This window comes from Sceloporus undulatus, chromosome 2 (genome assembly GCF_019175285.1).
Source record: "Sceloporus undulatus isolate JIND9_A2432 ecotype Alabama chromosome 2, SceUnd_v1.1, whole genome shotgun sequence".
Classification (NCBI taxonomy): domain Eukaryota; kingdom Metazoa; phylum Chordata; class Lepidosauria; order Squamata; family Phrynosomatidae; genus Sceloporus; species Sceloporus undulatus.
The window spans coordinates 298,229,264-298,251,157 of record NC_056523.1 but is presented as its reverse complement, the minus strand read 5'-3'; the positions used below and the strand labels follow the sequence as shown (position 1 = coordinate 298,251,157).

Below are 21,894 nucleotides of genomic sequence, written 5' to 3'. Positions count from 1 at the left end.
AGCCTTTACTACTTGATGGGGTCTTTGCTTATTGGCAAAAGTCTGTGTCATATACAGTTGGAAAAATACCATTAGAGAGAACTGATCCACAAAGCATTTCTTACCACGTACCAACTACTATGTGATAGTTACAATGACTGTGTGAACCAGTCTCAAGAATTACTCAGTCCTTTAGTATTTCAAGTTTCTGAGGCCCGATTTAAATGGGCCGTTGCGCCGCCCCCATCACGTGCTAGGGGTTGGCCAAGGACATAGCCTCCATACTGGCCTGATCCCTAGCACATGATGGGGGTGTCAAAATGGTGACGCCCTGTACACAAGGGTGCTGCCATTTTGATGCAACAGATGCGTAGCGTCCACACATCCCGGCGCCTTTGTGATGCCGCAAGTGCGCTATTGGCACCTTGTGGCGCCACAAAGGCACCACAAGAAGAACCCGCTTTTTGCCGGTTCTTTTTGTTTTGCGATGGAGCCGTGCGGTTTGTCCACTGCAGCTGCCTCGCGGAGCAAACCAAGGTGGTGGGAGACCGCCCTTTTTGGATGGTCTGTATCCTGCCTTTTTGCCCAAGCATTAAGTTTTCTTTTACAACTCAAAAGAGACAAAGTTCTTTGTAACATTATGAAAGCCTACAGCTTTCCATACAGTACATGGGTTTTTTCAAAACTCCTGAGATGATGATGGTCAAGTAGAGAATTTCATATTGTAGACACAAATTTGAGACATGGAGGATATCTTTCTCTGCATCTCTAAAACACACTGGACATTTTCTGTCTGTCTGTATTTCCTTGTACAAAGGCCAAGAAAAAGTCTGAATCTACTGGAGATATGTTAACATGTAATTTTCTACAGTAAGGATGAAAGGTGCTAGATTTTTAAGAGAAAGAGTTATGAGTACTGTATGCAGGTTTTTCTCTTGGTTTGTTGATTTTTACATTATCACCTAATAGTATACACTGGGCTGTTTCTTTTTTCTCATCTCAGCTGTAAGTATATCTTTTGGTAAAATCAAACTGAACGAGCTTGACGATAGAATGCACAAAACAGTGGTATTTTCTTTAATGTCTAGGAGAGATTTGCATGCTGTGATAGGAGCCTCTTACACATCCACTATCCCAGCACATAATGGTGCACAACAGCAGTGAGCATCAGCATGTCCACTAACAACACAACATGCCCCCTTGAAGCATTTCAGTTTCAGGCTACCTTTCCTCACATCCTTTTATATATCTAATGCAAGCACTCATACATTCATCAGGGCTTCATGATCTTCTGTCACTAACCTATGACATTTTCTTTGGCATTTTCAGTACTATATTGATTGGCGAGTGTAGCTGTCTCATATGTAATGCATGAGGCCAAGCTTCTTAGATAGGTATTTTCAAATTTAAATTACCTCATCCGTGTCATGGTTATCAGGAATCTTCAGGTGTGATGGATAAATTTAGTCTGCTAAGCTGACATTTACCTCTTTCTAGGTTTAGCCCCAGCTCAAACTACAAAGACTAGGAAGTACATCAGCTATGGGGAGTCTGGACATGATGCTGCCAGTATCCCTTCAATTGTCACAAACAATCCTCTGATTTTTCAGGTCAGATGAAACTAGAACTACTCATCCCTGGACCTGTAAACTGATACCTTTTCTCTTTGTTCATTTACGTAGAGGAACATTAAAATATCCATGATGCCAAGCTGCATTCTAAATAGGTGCAGACCTGGATGGAGTTGTGAGTTTTCTCTAAAACATTGGGTTGTTCTTAAGACACTCTATATTCTGTTAAAACATGAACCCAGCATGTAACATTTACAGTAGATCCATATCTTGATCCAGGGCAGGTCTCTTAGAATGCCCTGCAATAAGTATTAATAGTCCATCCCATGTTTTCTATTGTGTTTCTAGGAAAGGTAGAACAGTTGGCCTGTGGCCTTAGACAGAAAAAGAACTACAGAACAATAATGCACACATCTTGTCATTGTTTGAGGAGCCTCTATTACACCCAAGAAGTCCAGGTCTCTAAATATAAGTGGCTCCCTCACCAGGAAAAAAAAACCCACAAAGAATTGTTCTTTCTACCATCTGTTGCACAGAAAATACCACATCATTTGCTGCCTCCATTTCTACTACCACCAAAACAACCATAGTAAAGTCACCAGTTCTCTGTTGTTAAACCACCTTCTGTTTGGGCTTCCTCAATTAATTCCACAATTAAGGGTCAAGCATTTTAATCACAAACCTCCAGGACATCAGCTGCCAGAGCACAGGCTCTGGTCATACAGAATTACAGAAGAGGGTTCCAGATCAATACTTACCTGACAGATTCTGCAGCTGTGATAGCAATTAGTGGGAGACTTCTCAGTGGAAGACTGGTGGGCCTTGACACAGTGTCTGTCTCCCCTTTTCTGTCCCAGTCTGCTTGTTCCAGCTGCCTGAATGCCAGAGGTGGAAGCTGGAGATTACGACAAGAGAGTCTCCTAACACGATATTGTTCCATTCCCTGGAGAGCCCCGTCCTCTTCATTATGAGGGTATAATATTTCTTCTGATACCTACAGCAACACAAAGACGAAAAAACATTGGTTTAGGAATTCTCTGCAAATTCTTTGCTAGATTGCACCTATTATTTTTGAAACACCCTTATATTTTATTTAAAAACTATTAAAATGCCATTTAATTAAACCATTTAATGGGTGAGGCAGGGAAGACCTCAGTTATTTCTGTTCCATTTAGCAATGCTGGCTAAAGCAAGAAGATGTGCCTATCCACTCAGCTACCTCCTTCACTCCGAAATATGCTGTGCCAAGGGGCTAAAAGGGATTCCATGGCCCCGCTTGAGTCCTCCTCAAAGAAATAACCAAGATCATGAAAACAATGACTCTATGTATAGTATGTATGGAAAACTAAGGCCCACACAAATTGATTCTGGTTGTGTATTTATCATCCTGAATTCCAAAATCCAGAACACTTCAAAACTCTAACATTGTTTACATGGGATAGTGACACATTTGCCTTCTGATGGTTTAATGTACACAAACTTTTTATATGCACAAAAATATTTTAAAAATGTGTATAAAATTACTTTCAATCTATGTTTATAAAGTATATAAAACATAAATGAATTTTATGCTCAGATTTGGATTTTATCTTCAAGATATTTCATTATGTATAGTGTGCCAACGTGCCCACGGATCTCCTGCGTATGGGGAGGGCTCACTGTATATGCAAATGTTCCAAAATCTGAAAAGAATCTTATTATTTATTCATTTATTTGCTTTCTATCACACCTTTCTCCCAGAAAAGGGATCTAAATCTGAAATCCAAACACTCCTTGTCCCAAGCATTTCAGGTAAGGAATGTTCAACCTGTATATGGTTTTAATTCTATATATTGTCTAATTGGTTTTTAAATTACCTTTATATATATTTTATTGATGTTTTAAATTTGTTATGGTTTTAATATTCTGTAAATTGCCTTGAGTTCCATTATTGGGAAAAAGGTGGAATATTAATGAACACTGAATATTAATGAATAACAAAAAAATATACATTTATAAATACATAAACAAACAGGTTCTAAAAATTCAGAAGTTTTTAATGATAAACCCCAAAAGCTAAACATTTACAAATGCATGACAAGTCTTTTTCTAAAGATCTACAATAAAATCAATTTAGAACAATAAATAATTGTGAATGTTTTAAAAGATTAAAATATATATTAAATTATTTCTCAATTAAATGCAGACAATTTAAAACCAATTAAATTTTTTTGAATAATATAAACACAAGGGAATTCTGGGAACTGTAGTTTTGCGAGACATTTAGCCTTCTCTGTGAGAGAGCTCTGATGCCACAATAAACTACAGTTCCCACGATTCCCTAGCACTGAGGTCTCAAACTAGATTATTTCTGCAGTGTGTTTTGGACCAGTCCTCATTTTTAGATCGTGGTCATTAAATACTTCACGGACTTTACTGAGCAACCTTTTGCGAATCATCTGAAATGTCAGCTAAGACTACTGTATCATCCACATATCAGATGTTATTGATAATTCCCTCATGAACAGTGATACGGTACCATTGTTTGAAATCTCCAAGCATTTTTCAGCAAGTGCTGAAAAGATGTCCTTAGAAAACAAATTGAAAAACAAGGGTCATAGTAGACATCCTTTCTGAACTCCTCTTTGTGTTTCTCTATCGTCTGTCATCTCATATTTGACTTTCACTACAGCTTTTTGTTTTCAGTACAACTTGCTAATTGCATGAATATCTGTTGAATCAAGACCTTTGTTTAGCACCTCCATTAACTTGCCACAGTGTACTTTGTCAGAAACTTGTGGTCAATAAAGAAAGCATACACATCTATGTTCATGTCACAGCATCTCTCCCAAGTACATCTATGCAGGTCCTGGTTCTGAATACTTTTCTGTATACAAATTCTATGTCTCCCACCCCCTCTTCACACTTCTTGCAAATTCTGCATACATTGTTTTACAAGGACCTTAAGTAAATGGCCAGTTTCAGCTTGTCATTCTGTAGTAGTAGTAGTAGTAATAATAATAATAATAATAATAATAATAATAATAATAATAATATAGTTTATTTATACCTACCACCTCTCCCACGGATCGAAGTGGGATTACAACCTTAAAAGACACTTAGTACAATTTATAATCAATACAACAATAAAAATTTAGCCTGAAGAAGAAGAGCCCTCCCTCCAGTCCATCTGCCTTGGTCCAAGCCTCAGAGGGAGAGAAGAATGCTGGACCTGATCCCCTCCTCCCCTCACCATTCCCTTCTCCTTTTGTGTTGTGTCTTTTTAGATTGAAAGCCTGAGGGCAGGGAACCGTCTATTATCCCCTCTGTTGTAAGCCGGCCAGATTCCCAGTGATTGGGCGGCATATAAATAAATTCTATTATTATTATTATTATTATTATTATTAAGAATTCCTATTAGTTCTCTAAAAATTACAATTCGTCCATTAGCCAACAATCAGAGTGAAGGAAGAGCAGTCGTCATAATCTTTTATATGGAATTCAGTGGATAAGCCCGCCGGAAGAGATCCCTTTTGAGTGCCTTCTTAAAGACCTCTAAGATAGTAATGAGACGGATCTCTTCCAGTAGGTCATTCCATAATCTTGGGGCCGCAGCAGTGAATGCCTTATGTGAAGTTGTCATTAACCTGGTATTATAATATGCTAGTAAGAACTTCCCAGATGTTCTAAGATTGCGGGGCGGATTATGTAGGGAGAAGCGCTCCCGCAAGTAACTCGGGCCCGAGCCATGTAGGGCTTTAAAAGTAATAACCAACACCTTGTATTGCACCTGGAAGCTAATTGGCAGCCAGTGAAGAGATTTCAGTACAGTATTGGTGTTATATAGTCAAACCTAGATGTTCCGGTGACCAATCTGGCTGCTGCATTTTGAACCAATTGAAGCTTCCAAATTTGGTACAAGGGTAGCCCCAAGTAGAGCGCATTGCAGAAATCTAACTGAGAGGTTACCAGTGCAGGTACGACTGCTTCAAGGTCCTTTCGGTCCAGGTAGGGATGCAGTTGGCGTATCAACCGAAGCTGATATCAAGCACTCTTGGCCGTCACATCTATTTGTTGGTATCATCACTGGAGATGGTGACCTGGATTTCACAAGTCCTATTCCCACATTCTGACTACTGTGTCTGATACACACGGCAGAATTAATGCAGTTTGGCACTGCTTTACCTGCCATTCCTCAGTGCTATGGGATCCCTGGATTTGTACTTTGTTGTGGCACCAGAGCTCTCTGACAGAGAAGGCTATCTCACAGAACCCCGGAATTCCATAGCATTGAACCCTAAAGTGGTATCAAACTGCTTTAATTCCACATTGTAGATCCAGCCTAAACTACACTAGTTGTAGTGACAGACATAAATGAAGCTGACAGCAGTGGGGCCTGCAAGAACAGTTGAAGCTCAGAAGAGGTAATTATTCTGATTCTTGAATCAGTGAATACCACAAGCTGATGTCTTACATGATGTGTTAACTGTATTGTGTTCCATGATCTGTCAACCAATTTTACTGAAGCCAATCTATCAGCTTTCCACTGATTCAGTCAGTCTATTCTATTTGGGACTAACAATTGGATTTAGGCCTAGCCTTTTGAGTCAGATAATAGTTTCTTACTCTTCTGTCTTTCTATGTGGTTGTAAACCTCTGTCCTATCCACCCACCATTGTGCCTTAATTAAATTAAATTGACTTGAAGTTTTATGCATTTTTTAGTAGGAAAGTGCTCCTTCCCCTTTTAGTTGTAATTGTCTTTGCCTTCTCTAGCTATATGATGCCAGTTTTGACATTTAGTGTGCCTCTCACAGTATTTTATAAGCCTCTATTCATGAAGGCTGGGGGATTTTTGAATTGTAGTCCAACTTTTCCAGTTCTGATTCTCGATGTGGGCAGACTGTTGAATGACACAGTTACTTGTCAATTTTTTAATTAATCCATCACATAATGATTTCTAAAGTTGCCTTTGTCATTTGTTCTGTTGGTATGAAGAACAATTTGCAGATGAACATGCACAGTGGACTGGAAGCCTCATGAGAGAGATCAATGCACCACTACCAAACTACCAGCATAATTTTAAAAAGACAACCATGCTAGTCCATAAAAAAACACACACACACACACAAAATTCACAGTTGATGCAGAAAATTGTGAAACCTTTCAAGTTGAAGTTTGCTAGAGAGTATTTAAAAAAGAGTACAGGACTGGATAAGAACCCAAAACATCCCCCCTCAAAATAGGCCAGATTTTCTGGCCATGAGGTCTACAGTTATACTACATCCCAAAATGAAAACTGCAGACTAAATGATAGCTGTGTAGGTGCCAGACAACATCTAGCAATGCATACTGTCAGAAAGGACTGATGACTAGTCTCCATTTTTGAAAACACATGATGCTGGTTACAAATTAAAAAAATATGTACATTGCCTTGGGCAAAATACACAGGTAATTGAGTTGGCATAGTACATTGGCCTAGGCCTGCAGCCTACCCCCGCCCCCAATTCATCTGCCTAGTATTGGATCCAAAAATCATAGGAGTGTCTTCCAGTCACACTGTAGAATATTATGCATTCATGGTCTAAGCCTATGACAAGCAGTCAACCCCCTGCCTGCCTGTATTAATCCTAGGAGAATGAATGATTAAAGTCACAATAGTTTGCAGGGCAAAATACCACACTTCATCTTTTTGACTACCGCAGCTGGTGAAAACTTCTGTGAATTGGTTTGCTGGCAACAAGTTAGAAGTGGTGTTTGCTTATGTAACTTTCACAGTGAGCTTTCTTTTCTTTCTTTCACATGATGAGCATGGCTAGCTCAGAAGTATCCTAGGCCCTGAAATTTCATCCTCTGAACCTGACACCTAAGGATGCTCCCTGCTGATTATTAAGGCAGATCAGGCATTGTAGGAAGGAAGGGGAGAAGAAGAAAGAGTATGATAGAAAAGAGAGAGGAGAAAAAATCAAGTGCCTAAGTAGAGCTGAAGAAGAACATACCCTCCAACTCTCCCAATTTGTCAGGGACCATCCTGATTAATCCTCTGTCATCCTAGGTTTTCAATGATTTTTGAAATGTCTCAGTTTCTCTTTCTTCCTCCTACTTTCTCCTTTTGCCCTCAATTCAAATTGCAAAAACATTTAACTTAGCAGGGGGGAATACAATCAGAGGGGTAGAATCTTGCCCTTCTCAGTGGGTTCAAGCAAAAACTAACTGCTGCAGTCTTTCTTAGCTATGGTGTTCTTCCTTATTATTAACCATTGCCATCTTCAGCACTCTCTGATGCAGCTTAGCCACATGGGTCCTAGTTTTCTTCAGTAAAATGTTGAAGGGTATGGAAGAAAAAACATTCATATCAGAGGGTTTTTTGTCAACAATAATTCAACCAACAGACTAAGAAAGGATATTGTGCTGTGGCTTCAGTCATTTAAGATGAGGTGAGAAAGGTAGGAATATTAAGAGAGGAAAGGCTACAAAGTACCACATGCAGAGACTCCTGAGGCAGCAAAAGTTGAGGCAGTTCACTATTACCTCAGGCAGATTAATCCGTCTTACTGAGCCTTGGTGTCAGCCACAGTTGACAAACTTTGAAAAGGAGAAGCAGGGGAGAGATGGTTAGGCTGCCCACTGGAATGACTACATCAATCAGTCCAAAGCATCCTGCAGCATTGGGGCTGGGGTAGTAAAACACAGTAAAGACAATCTTTTTGTCTCTCACCTTGAAGCCAAGGGGAAGTGTAAGAGGTATTGAGCCTTAGAGCTTGGTTCTGGCATCTGTAAACCAAGCCACAGGGAGCTGAGAGAAGACATGACACCCCTCCTTAAATATCTGAAGACATGTCACATAGAAGATAAAGCAAGCTTCTTTTCTGCTCTGCAAGAGACGAAACAATGGATTCCAATTTCAAGCAACTAGATTCCACCTAAACCTAGGAAGACCAGAGGTTCTCCTTTTACTTCAACCTTATGTCCAGAGGTCCAGGAGGAACTGCAGAACAGCCTCTTTTTTGAGCCATAAAACCTGTCCTTGTGTCATCCCAGAAGGCAAGCAAGAGTAGCACAAGACATTTATTACTGCCCCAGCTGCTGCAAAGGGCTTGTTAGCTGCAGGCTGCAGAGAAGATTGTTGCTTAACAAGTAGTGATTTTGTTTGTTTTTTCTGATGGAAGTGTGGAAAGGAAAGGAGGATCTGGGATGGTGAAGCAGGTCAGCAGCACTGGTGCATGGGGGGTGGGCTGAAAGTGTGCCCTTTGGGCTGAGGAAGAAGCAGGAAGAATGAGAGAGCAAGTGGCTAGTAAAGTATAACTGTGAGTATTTATTTTGCTCAGAGTTCTATAAGTATATTGCAAGCCAACAAGACATTTGAACAAAGATAGGTTCATCAGAGAACTATGGTTGAGTACATAATAAAATACAGCATAAACAATATAGCTGTAAATAAAAACCATATAAAATAAGTTTAAATGAGCATTTTTAGCTGTTATTTGGCAATGTCTTACATTTTTCTTGAATGTCCAACATTTTGTGGTGTCTTGTCCTCCTTTGCGGTTATAACATCTGGTTATCCTACCTAATCTTCCTGAAGGTAAGAGATAGAATGGGCTGCTTCATTGGAGGTCTTTAAATGGACACATCTTTTGAAGGAGTGCTTTTGCTGTCTGATAATGCATGGTGGGGGATTGGACTAGGGGCCCTTACTGTCTTTTCCAACTCTAGAATTCTATGATTCTAACTCTACACAATACTGTCATGCTCCATGGCTACTGGGAATTCTATCTTATCTAGACATTTTAAAAAAGAGAGAGCAAATGATGGGAACTCATTAACTAGAATGAGACCCATTTGCCAGTACAAATCATGACTTCCAGTTAGGCAGAAAAATTGTCACTTGTTTGTTTGACTGTTTTATGCAAATATGTAGTTTCTGGTTCAACTACTTGGCTCATGCATTTCTCATAACTTGTATTGTACTGTATTATGTTACTTATTTACCTTTCCCACACAGCTGGGAATCAAGCCAGCACTGAGAAACTGGACAGATTTTATTTTATCTGTGCAAGGATTTCAAAGTGAGACATAGGGAAGGCTAGCAACAAGACAGACAAATATTCACAAAATAAAAACAAAGGAGCATGACAGTACCAACAGCAATAGGGATGAAACAGACCATCCAAAAAGGGCCACCCCAGAGCCACTTTCCCCGGTGCTGTGGCAACTACGTAGATGCGCACAGACCCAATCTGGCACATTGCCACTGTTTCAAAGCAGCATCTTAAAAAGAGCATTTTTACCACTCCTTTGCAGGGGAGCTTTTCCAGGTTGGGGTGCCTTAGTAGTGGCTTCCAGGGGACTTAGGGGCATGCATCATGTGATCACCATGCCCCCATGCCACCTGGAAGCGGGCTTTTCTCACCCATCTGTTTTGGGCCTTATTAACTCAGGCTGCATCAGCATGGCAGAAATAATGCCAAATTTGACACCACTTTAACTGCCATTGCTCAATGCTATAAAAATCTGAGAGCAAAACTAGGGTGCCCCAACAAACTAAAGTTCCCAGAATTCCATAGCATTGAGCCATGGCAGTTAAAGTAGTGTAAAACTGGATTATTTCTGCCATGCAGCTGCAGCCTCACTGGTTCATTAATCTTAACAGCTGTACAGATGGGCAGTAAGTGCTGGCATCAGGGCGGTGTGGCTTTTGGACGATGCATGCCCTGATGCCACCTTGATGCCAGCATTATGCCACCTGCCTAACCACATGGTGGTCAGCATTGCAGCACTATTTTGACTTGGTGTTCACAAGCTGCACGCCTAAAGGAGCGCTGAAAAGTGCATTAAGCCACCACTTACTGGCCAACTATTTTGCCCCTTAGTGACTGACCAAATCTCCCATTCCTACATCAGAGTTCCAGGTTCTGCTATTCTGCCACAGTGTCAGCTCCATGTTTTTGGAAGAGACATTAGGCAGTGCTGGCCTCTAACCTTGAGAGTATCTACTGGCCTCTAACCTTGAGAGTGTTGTTCATTTATTCATTTGTTTTCTGTCTCTCTCCTATCCCAGTCCTAATGCAAGTAGAGGCACATGGTCAATGGATGGTGGCTTCCATGTTACTGAGGTGGTGAATCTGCCGTACAGTCGGCCCTCCTTATACGCGGATTTGCCATGCGCGGATTTGAGCATACGCGCATGGCAAATCTGGGGAAATTGTCCCCAATGGCGGCACGCGTGCACACGCACCGCCATTGGGGACAAAAGTCCCTCTCCTCCCCTCCTCCGTCCGTCCGTCCGTCCCTCCCTCCCTATCTAACTATCTACCTACCCTCCCTCCCTCCCTCCCCCTCCCCCTCCCCCTCCCTGCTTACCTGCTCCATCGCCGCGCCGCCGCCTCCTGCATCCTCGCTACCTCCTCCTCCACCGCCACAGTTCAAGGGCCGGGTGCTGCTCATGGAGGCCAAGAGGCCTCCAGGCTGCACCCAGCTCTTTCGCGGTGGCGGCAGTGAGGAGAATGAAGCTTGGCCTCGTCCTCCTCGCCGCCGCCGCCATACAAGGGCCGGATGCAGCCTTGAGGCCTCTGGGCCTCCAAGCTGCACCCGGCCCCTGAACCGCGGCGGCGGCGAGGAGGACAAAGCCCCCTCGCCACCACCGCAGAAGAAGGGCCGGCTGCAGCCTGGAGGCCTCTGGGCCTCCAAGCTGCACCCGGCCCCTGAACCGCGGCGGTGGCAAAGGAAACGAAGCCCCCTCGCCGCCGCCGTGGAAGAAGGGCCGGCTGCAGCCTGGAGGTCTCTGGGCCTCCAAGGTGCACCCGGCCCTTGAACTGCAGAGGTGGCGAGAAGGACAAAGCCCCCTCTTCGCCACCGCGGAAGAAGGGCCGGCTGCAGCCTGGAGGCCTCTGGGCCTCCAAGCTGCACCCGGCCCCTGAACCGCGGCGGTGGCAAGGAGAACGAAGCCCCCTCGCCGCCGCCGTGGAAGAAGGGCCGTCTGCAGTCTGGAGGCCTCTGGGCCTCCAAGCTGCACCCGGCTCTTGAACCGCGGTGGCGGCGAGGATGCCAGAGGCGGCGGCGAAGCGATGGAGCAGGTAAGCAGGGAGGGGGAGGGAGGGAGGGAGGAAGGAGAGGGACTTTTGTCCCCAATGGGGACAAATGGGACTTGAGCACACGCGGATTTTGGCATACGTGTGAGGGGGGTCCAGAATGGATCCCCCACGTATATCAAGGGCCCACTGTACTTCACATTACTGTATTGTTATATACAGTGGACCCTTGTTATACACTGGGGTTTTGTTCCAACATCCTCTGTGTATAACAAAATCCGTGTATGCTCAAGTCCCATTAAATATAATGACATAGTAAAATGGTGTCCCTTATAAAAATGGAAAGTCAAAGTTTGATATTTGAAATTTATACTTTTTTGGAACATTTTCAAACTGTGTATGCTTGAATCCGTGTATTAAAAAATCTGTGTATAAGAAGGGCCAACTGTACTACTCTACCACAAGAGAAAAGAAAGGCAAAATGGATCACAGGAGCAGCAGCACTTCCATTCTCTTCCTGAAGGGTCATCAAGGTGCGCCTTTTGCCAATTTTTTTTTACCCATTTGGCAAAATGCACACTTTAACAACCGTCTCCCCTTGGGAGGAGAATAGAAGTGATACAATGGCATATGGAGTGACACAGAGAAAGCCACTACTCTCCCAGTCTGTTTTGCCTTTCTTTTCTTGTGGTAAAGTCCATAGTCATTTCACTACAAGATGCTTAGATCAGATTTATAGATTATAGTCCATTTCATCAGATGCATAAAGATAAATCTGAACTGGAAGGTTATGGGTGGAGATGGAAAAACAAACATCAACTGTGAGGTCAAAGAAAATGCAAGAACCACACTGCAACCATTATGATAAAGCATCAATACATGTAAAATAAACAGGAACCATTCACCACCACCACTACCCTCCAAAAATTACTCAAAAGAAAAGGGACAGATAAAAAAATCCAAATGAGCAAAGTTTTATTTGAAAATAAGCTGTATACAATGTGACCACATATTATAGAGATCTACATATCCTGTAAACTAGTCATGAGCAAAGTTATAATCAGATTTATCTGGAAGAAATATTCAAGATATTTATAGTCAGAAAATGTAATATTTAATTAAAATTCTGATAGGAAAAATGGCAGAGAAAAAATAGTATGCCAAGGGATCTTGTAACATCCTTGAGATTAACTGAAAGAAAGAAGCTGGTAAAATTAGCTCTCATAGATTTGAGCCTGCTTCCTCAGATGCACGGGGTCACAGAAAATAGAAAAAGATAACCAAACACACACAGGTTACAACCTGAATGCAGATATGTGCATCTCTCAACATGAGATCTGAACATCAGCTCCTAAAAAACAACACTCAACCTGCCCACCCCCACATCCCACCAAACCTCATCAGACAGGGAAACAAACATGGCAGACAATAAATCAACAGTACAGGCATTAAGATGCAATGCACACTCTGTTGCACAAAGTGTATTGTAAGAACTATGTACTTTTAGAAAATCAACTGAGGAATTTAGTGAGATGAAGTTTCTTGGAGATCACAAGTGCAGTAATCTGGCAACATGACAATCAATCTGAGCAAGAGTTCAGGGCTAAACTATGCAGTATATTAAATATGTATCACACAACTCTGCTTCTCTCTCTCTCTCTCTCTCTCTCTATTTTACTTTCAAATATGTGTGCAGGGCCATACTCCCTTGTCAAAGCAAAAAATATATATATATGAAGCCTCTGGTGAGACATTTGCATTGTTTTAAATTTTTTGGTTAAAAAAAAAAGATCCACCTGTTCTTTATTTAAATGCTCCATTTGGGTTTCAGCAGGAGTGGGGAATCTATGACCATCCAGATGCTTTTGGACTTCAGTTCCCATCAATCCTGACTGTTGCCCATTCTTGTTAGAACTGAATGTGCTATCTTTATTCTCTGGTTGATTCTCATTCGTATCATTGTATGCATTTGCAGAAGCCAATATTTAAAATAATTACTGGGGAAAAATACTCTGCTCATGTTTACTAGCAGAGCTTGGAAAAGAGTCATTTTCTATGCTATAGTTTCTAGAACCCCCCCCCCCCCCGCCAACTTGACCAATCAGTGGCCAGGTTGGCTGGGAGATCCTGGGTGTCATAGTCCAGAAAAACAACTTTCCCAAACTCTGGTTGTTACCCAGGTGCTTCAGATCACTGTGAGTTCTATCTTCTAAACCCTTGAATCCTTATTTCAGCAGAAAGGAAGAGAGGTGGCACCTCAGTGGGGGAACACATTGCATACTGAGGGTCCTAGTTTCAGTCTTTGATATTCCTCACTAAAAGGGAGCTAGCAGGTGGTACTGTGAAAGATTTCGGGCTGAGTCAAAAGACAGATGCTGCCAGCCACAGTTGCACATCACACTGGACCAAAAGGAAAATCATGTCACATGCTGTCTGGCACCTTCCTATCTCCCTTGAGGACAATGGTGATATTGCTACAACATCATCAGAACCTTTCAATGGTAATGTAATGTTCTAAAATCAAGGGCCTGGTCCACAAATCAGTATGCAGCATTCTATACTCAAAGCCAGGACTTTATTGACATAATTGTACAAAACAACCACCTTCCTCCCCTGTAAAGCATAGCTGAAGAACAATACATTTCAATGGGTCAGGCCTGAGACATTTTGTTGCCTGAGCCAGTGTAACAAATGGGTCCTACCATCAAGGCTTTCATAATATTCACAGCTAGCCAAATTATTTTGGCACATGAGGCAAAAAAATAAAATAAAAAAAAAATTCCTGCAAATACTGCTCTCCACCTCTGCCAGTAAAAACAATAATAGCAGATTAAATAATTAACCATTTGTTTTCATGATAGTGCAAATCTGTTGCCAGAGGTACTCTCATTCTGCCTAATGGTATAGCCAGGCCTGTATCTGAAATGAACTGAAGTATTTCGTTCCCAGGCCACCAGGTCCCATATTGCACAATGGGCAATATACATCTGAGAAGAAAACATGTCATTTACCTATGCAGTTGCCCCACCCAGATATTACTGAAACACCTGGATTACTCTTACATTAATATAGCTTCATTGAGAAGTGTAGTTTTTGAGTTATCATTCAATCCATGTCTGTAGCCAATAATCTGAGTTTGCTCGTTCACATCTGAAAGTTATCACTTGCTGCAAATACAAGCAAAAGATCATGTGTCTTTGTGAACTGCCACATGACAAACACTCTGGTCCATGGCCTGCATCCCATCAGCTGTGTGTTTTGTCACTTGAGATGCCACTATATTAGCCTCAAGGCCATTCCAAGACAGTGTATTTCTTGAGACAAAACAAGAAATGGTGCCTCTCTCCACACTCCCAAATCAAGTTCCATAGTACCAAAAGCCAAACAAGTTCATGAGGTGATACACGAAGCAGAAAATCCCACGGGTATGTTTCTACACCCCTATAAAGAAAAGTGCAATAACCAATTATAATCACAATGGATTGGCTTCCTTTTCATGATGCTGGAAATCTGGTGCTTGAGGAAATCTCTTGCCTCTGTCTAATGGCAGAATAGGCTCTGATTAGTGGTGCTACCTGTAGCATTCAATTTGTATAAAGCAGTACCCAGCAGCAGCAGCAGCAGCAGCAACAACAACAACCATGCTGTTCTGCTTCCCCATGAAAACAGGGGTTTTCTTGGAATAGCTGAAGTTGCTGCACCTCTGCAGGGAGTTGTTTCACACAAATGGCTTGTCACTTAAAATGCAATTCTGTGGGTGAGAATCTAAGAGGAAATCAAGGTGTTGATGGTCTGAGTATGACTCAGGTCCCAGTGAGTACTTGTTTCTTAAAAGTACTTGGAGTACTCTGCTTTCTTTAGGGTCACTTGATCAAATTACACAGTACATTAGCTGGCTGAACAGTGATGCATTCCTGACTGCAATGAAGAACAAAGAATTCCCTTCAGCTCTTCCAACCAAAACGGTGTCCAACCCCCTCCCCTACAAAGTATTAGAAAAGCTTCTAGATATTTTAACTACATATACCAGAAGGTTTACTTCACTGTCAAGCCACTGGCAATGACAACCTAAAGCCATACATACATTTTACATTTAAAAAGGTAAGATAATACATCCAGAATACACAGCAATCTCCATATAGATATTTTTTTCTATCCATTGATCTGATAATCTTCAAAGACTACATGGTTCAAAGGGCAAGCCCTTTGGTTTTTAAAATTCTTGACAAGCTGATAATTCCTGTAACAGTATGCTCCAAAGGGAGCATTTTATGTGATGCATCTCTGAAAACAGACAGATAATAAATAAAAAGACAACTCCAAGGGCTAATAGGCCAGATTAAGAAGAGTTTGGTACCACCTCTTCCCAGTTCACAGAGATTGCTTTTTCCCAGAAGTTGGAAAAATTACCTTTAGAACACCCAGAATCCCCCCACATCTATATTCCCACTGGCATTAGTACTGGACATACTACTGAACATGCTTACTGATGGATTCTGGGAGTTGTAGTCCAAAAAAGCAATATTTCCAGTCTCTGCTCTTTCCTCACTGCTGAAAGTAGGAGGGAGAGAGATCTGAGAAAAAAGCTCTCCACTCTCATTTCCCTTTTGATCATATATGGAACAGAAAGAAAATAGCAATCTATCCAAATATCCCTTGAGAGTGGGATACATACAAGATTGTGCAGTTCCTCCAAGGGCATGTGTGTGCGTGGACCCAGCCCATGCACCCAGCTCTACATGTAGCCTTTGGAGGCCCCAAAGCTGTGCACCCCTCTTTCAGAGGAACCAGCCCCCAAACTGCAATGAGCTTATGCAAGGGAGTATGGGATATATTTTGAGTGGTACTGTGAATGCTCGTGTAGCAACCAGCAAACCAGGACTGTCATCTTGAACTGTTGAGTTTTGACCAACAGTCTGTTCTGAAGATAGGCTGCAAACCAGCAAGGTAAGGTGGCTGCTGCAGCACCCAGGAGAGCTCCAAGTGAGCAACTTGCTCTGTTTAGGCCTGAAAATTAACTAGGGCCTTGGTTTATTCACTTTGGGCTGACCCAGGATCCAGTTCTGAAGCCTGGAGCCTTATCCTTCCCCCCCCCCCCCCCCCCCCCGATAATGCTGGGCACTCAAGGAAGGTGGATCTCTCAGAAAAGTCTCAGTGCTGAAGCTAGGCACAGGGATGGACAGCCAATATTCCTCTAGAAATATGGGTCTCAGATACATTAGCCTCAAGTATCTCTATTTTTGGAGCTCAGAAGACACCACAATTGAGTGTCTCGTATTCTACAATGGTGATTGGTCCCAGTACTGTCTCTGCTGGTACAACTGGTACCTCAACCTCTGCTTGCTGCTGAACTCCTGGGTCATGTCACAAATTAACTACGCACTCTAATGCTTGCCAGCTTCTGCTTCTGATTTTTTTAGAGCAGATGTTCCAGTAACCTTTAACTGATGAATGTAGTTGAAAAGTTCCTCATGAAGGTATAAAGGTTGGAACTTAGTGACATGCATAATTGCTTGTTTTTTTAAAAAAAACTCAGTACTCATAGATCACATAAGATTCTTTCGCATTCACAGAGCATTATAATAATCTTACTTGTTGACTTCTTTTATTAGTGCCACATGCTATGCCAAGCAGAGTTGGTCCAAAACATTTTGCTGCCTGAAGCAGGGGAGTAAATGGCAAGCTCTATGCATCCAACTCAAGTTAAATGGAACACAAAGTTAGTGAAATTGTTTTCGCACATGAGGCAGATACCCACATAAACACATTTCCCCATTCTTGGCTGTAAAAACACAATGACAGCAAAAGAAGTAACTAACAATTTGCTGTTCGTTCATGATATGTCAAATACATTGCCTGAGGCAGCTTTCTCCCTCTGTAGGGCTGGCCCCATTACCACACAGTCAAGGAATAGGGACTGTAAACTTTGGTATTCCATAAATGCAAACATGCCTCATGAGTTCTCTGTATGATACAAAGTCTTCACACAGCCAATTCATACTCCTGATATTTCAGCATGATAAATTGAAATCCATCACATACCTTGCTTTTTGCCTTGACAATGATATATCAAAGCTATCTTCAATTACTAGAAACTCAATCCCAAGAACTATCTGATTTATAAGGTTAGTGCTACTGAATTTGCTCTTCACTCTGTTTGATTTTCATTGACAGTATACAAGATTAGAACTGGCTTTTCTTGTGCTGTTTTCTTGATTTAATACAATCACTAGAATTTATTTTAGTTGACCTTACAAATGCATATAAATTATGCCAATTATGTTGCATATTACTATAAAGGAACTGTACAGCTAAAGAGAATGTCTTCTTTATCTATCCATTTATAAATTGGTCACAGAACTAATCTTCACCTCCTTCAACATTTCACAGGTGAAAACAGAAATATATGTGGCCAAGCAGCATGAGAACGTGATCAAGAGGGTAAAGGTTATTAATAAGGAAGAACACACAAGCTAGGAGAAGTTCCAGCAGTTTGCTTTTGTCTGCGCCTATAGGGAAAGACAAGATTCTATCCCCTCCTTCCATCTCCCCCTCCTGAATTTACTGAGTGCAAACTCCCTTTGCACTCTGGATTTAGTTTGCAACAAAGGGAGAAACTGCTAGAAAGAGAGAGAAATGGGGATCTTTTAAAAACAGATGAAAAAGTAGGATGATAGAAGATTAATCTAGACTGTCCCTTTCAAATTAGGACAGCTGGAGTTTATTCATCTTTGAAGGAAGCAGAGTATTACAGAACAAAAACCACTGTTGCATGCAATTCAAAATAAGTATTCATTACTTTTTAAAATTTTTATTATTATTTCCATGTCCTAAAATAAAACATATTATATCAAATACACTATCCTCCTCCCTTATTTTATATTTTAAAAAGCTGTAAGTAAATATTAAAATGTAAGACATAAAAGTAATTATATTATCCACATTCAAACAATTACATCCAGAGTCCACAAGTGGGCAATATGTTTCATAGGTCCCACCAAAATTCCACAAGAGTGTGCAAGCTTCCAAGTATTCCAGAAACTTCATTTGATGGGCAAGAGTCTGATGAAGATTTCTAAAGAATTTGGAAGGTCACACACTGTTGTGTGGAATTTCAGATGGTCCTAAGAAAGGTATGACCCACCTGTGGATTTTGTATCCTATTTTTTTCTTACATTTTTGTATTATCATATTATCCTACACTGGGACAACAAACTGAATAGAATTGACTGCATGTATTCAAAAACGTCAGCCACAACTGAACTGAAATAGGATGAGTGATTGCAGTTTTAGTATAAAAGTCATCATGGATCCAGGAGTAGGGGAGGTAAAGATGCATGCACACAGTTCATTCCACAACTTGATTCATGACATCTCTATAGTATTAGCTTGGCATGAGGCCTGGATCCAGCATCAGAAAGCCCTCCTAATGACAACCACCTCTGGGCTGTGTGCCAGAGGGAAACCTAGGAGCGGCAGTAATGGAATCTATTTGGGCAGACCATCACTGTGTAGTTCCCTGCCATTCAATGGTGAATCATGCTCAACAGCCCCTGAACTGGATCTGAGCCTGGCTGGTTTTATGCCAGTGTCCCATAAATGGACCCCTACAAAAGAGGGTGAGGAAAACACTGAATGCATCATTCTTGACTCATCCCACGCAGCATTCAGATGGGTTCATGTTTTAAATAACAAAAAGTAACCATCTTGGTTGCTTTTGAAAAATAGGGGAAGTAGTGTGCTCTTTTCAATTTTCAAAACTATAACTGTGATTATTTTTGGAAGGCCTTGAAACAATAACTGTCATTAAAAGTAGCTTCCAAATTCAGAATAGAACCTTTAAATTCCTGCTCCTCTTCTCTACTCTTTATAGAAAGTACATCAAACAGAGACCTACATTTAGCCATTATTTTCACTGGGAGATCTATGAATAGCTCCATAAATTGATCTTGTCCCTCCTCAGGACCACATATGAAACATAATGGCAGCTAACCATAGTTTAGGATCTAAATATTCTAAAGATACCAAACCCTGTCTGACCTTCAAAGTTAAGCAGGTTAGTACTTGGATGGAAGACCAGCAACAAATACCAGGTGCTGTAGACTGTATTTCAGAGGAAAGGACTAGTGAAAGAACCTCTGAGTATTCCTTGCCTAAGAAAACCCTATGAAATTCATAGGGTCATCATAAATTAACAAGCAACTTGAAGCCACATACATACACAAATGTAGTTCTCCTCTTAGCTCCTCCTTCCAATGGAGCTCTACATTTTAATCAGACTAGTAGAAAGTAGGCCACTTTCTTGAAATGTTAAAAATCCTGTCTCACAAACAATGCATATTTTGAGGGAATACAGATGGAAGATGTCTCAAGAAAATTCATTCTGATACTATGCACAAAGGCTAGCTAAATAAATAATAGAGGCACATCATCTACTAAGTGCCTATCAATTCACAGATGGACAGCTACAATTCATAGCTCATCTCAGAGTAACAGATGCTCTGGTATCCTGAATGGCATTGATTGAAAGCTCAAAGCCACAGAGCCATCTAAGGAGATCATAAGTCAGGACAGATAAGTAAGGATCAGACTGATGGACAGTATGAAGACACTTTAACCCAAGGGGCAAAAGAGGCTGATTAAATAACTACCAAGTCCAGGAAACATAAGTCAGTGAATCAGAGTGTATATTTTCACTATACTGGAATTATTTAATTTTAACTTTCAAGTACATTCAGTGTACCAAAGCTTAATTTACATGGTATTTTTACTTTTTATCAGTGTTGATGAATTTACCCCATTTTTATTTAATATTGTCTTGCTCCTTTATTAAGAGAAATTAAAAGCCATAGCTGCTCATTTGCTGCCTTTAGATCTTGCTCGGTTTTGCACACTTTGATCATCTTCTTTTAATTAGTCTTGTTAGAAAGATAAACCACACTGTGTCTTATGAATGCTTTCATGTCCCAGATCACCCAAGTTCTTTTTAATGTCTTGCAATAACCTTCCTCTGATCGTTTAATAGCTTTTATTACAAGATGAGACAAATATTCATAAAGCATTCCTAATGATGGCTAACGAGATTTACATACTGGCATGAAAGCATAAACCAATTTAACCAACTGGAAACAGACTTAATCACCTCTAACATTTCTTTTTGTGTCCCTGTGTGTTTTAAATTGAATAGCTAAATTGTATTTGCTGTGGAGTTGTTGCCAAGAAACCCCCATGATAGGGTTGTCCAAGTCGGAAATAACTTGAAGACCACAGACGCAAACAATTTTTGGGTAGATTTCTTAACACAAACTTTTTTTTTTTTACCTTAATACAAGAATCCAGAGTAGTTACTCTTGCTTTATAGCATAAAATTACAGTCCTGCCCTCCTGCACTTGTTGTTTGTTGTTAATTGTTCACAAGACGTCAGCCCTGACTCATGGAAACCCTGTGGATAAGACATCCCCAAGACTCCCTGTCCTCCACTGCTGAGGTCTTGAAAATTCAGGCCTGTGACCTCCCTGATTGAGTCTATGCACCTGGCATGCAGTCTTCATCTCTCTCTACTGCCTTCTACCTTCCCTAGCATTATTGTCTTTTCTAGGAGTCATACGTTCTCATGGTGTGGTCAAAATACAATTACATAAATATCAAATACTCTTACAGTCCTGACATCTGCTTCAGGTGCTCCTGGCCTAATGGATTTGGAAAGATCCTCTTCATCAGAACCAGATTCTAGGCTACTATTCTGGAGAGGGTGGAATGGGATCCTGACATTTTACCCTTTTCCCTCCCATTCTCTTATTTTAAAGGTACATGGCAGCCCTTGAATTCTGTTTTCCTACTCTCATGGGGAATTCCTATGTCACCTCTAAATGGCTGTTTACAGGAAGGTAATATCCTGACCAAGTACAACAGTGACTTTGTTCCAGTAAAGTTACCTTGATCGACGTTGTACATGTAATAATCTAGTAATGCATTACTGTAGGGGAAAGCATATAATTGGCACCTGTCTCTGTCTCTTTCTTTTCACCATGAATGTGAAGGGTCATGGGCCAAATCAACATGGCTCTCAAATAATAAAAGGAAGAACAACAACAAGATGGGGCTCAGCTCAGTAAATAGCCAACTGCTCAAGATGCTCCTTCAAGACTTATTAGGATAAAAATGAAGTCAGATAATGGAAGTTCATAGGTATGAAGAGAAGTTGAAAAGCATGGGGGGGGGAGTTTGAGGCTGAGATTGACCATGAGGCCAAAACAAGGTGGAGCCATGTTGTTGTTGTTGTTGTTGTTGTTGTTGTTGTTGTTGTTGTTGTTGTGTGCCTTCAAGTCATTTTC

At 41.1% G+C, this 21,894-nt stretch overlaps 1 long non-coding RNA gene across 1 annotated transcript in view; it reads right to left on the bottom strand.

The window, feature by feature from the left end:
* Positions 1 to 2,314: 2,314 nt before the first annotated feature.
* The window catches only part of LOC121923826, a 229,467-nt gene continuing 209,887 nt past the window's right edge, over positions 2,315 to 21,894 (bottom strand). The window contains exon 3 of the long non-coding RNA XR_006102467.1: positions 2,315 to 2,544. This is a non-coding gene — a long non-coding RNA (uncharacterized LOC121923826). The remainder of the gene's footprint in view (positions 2,545 to 21,894) is intronic.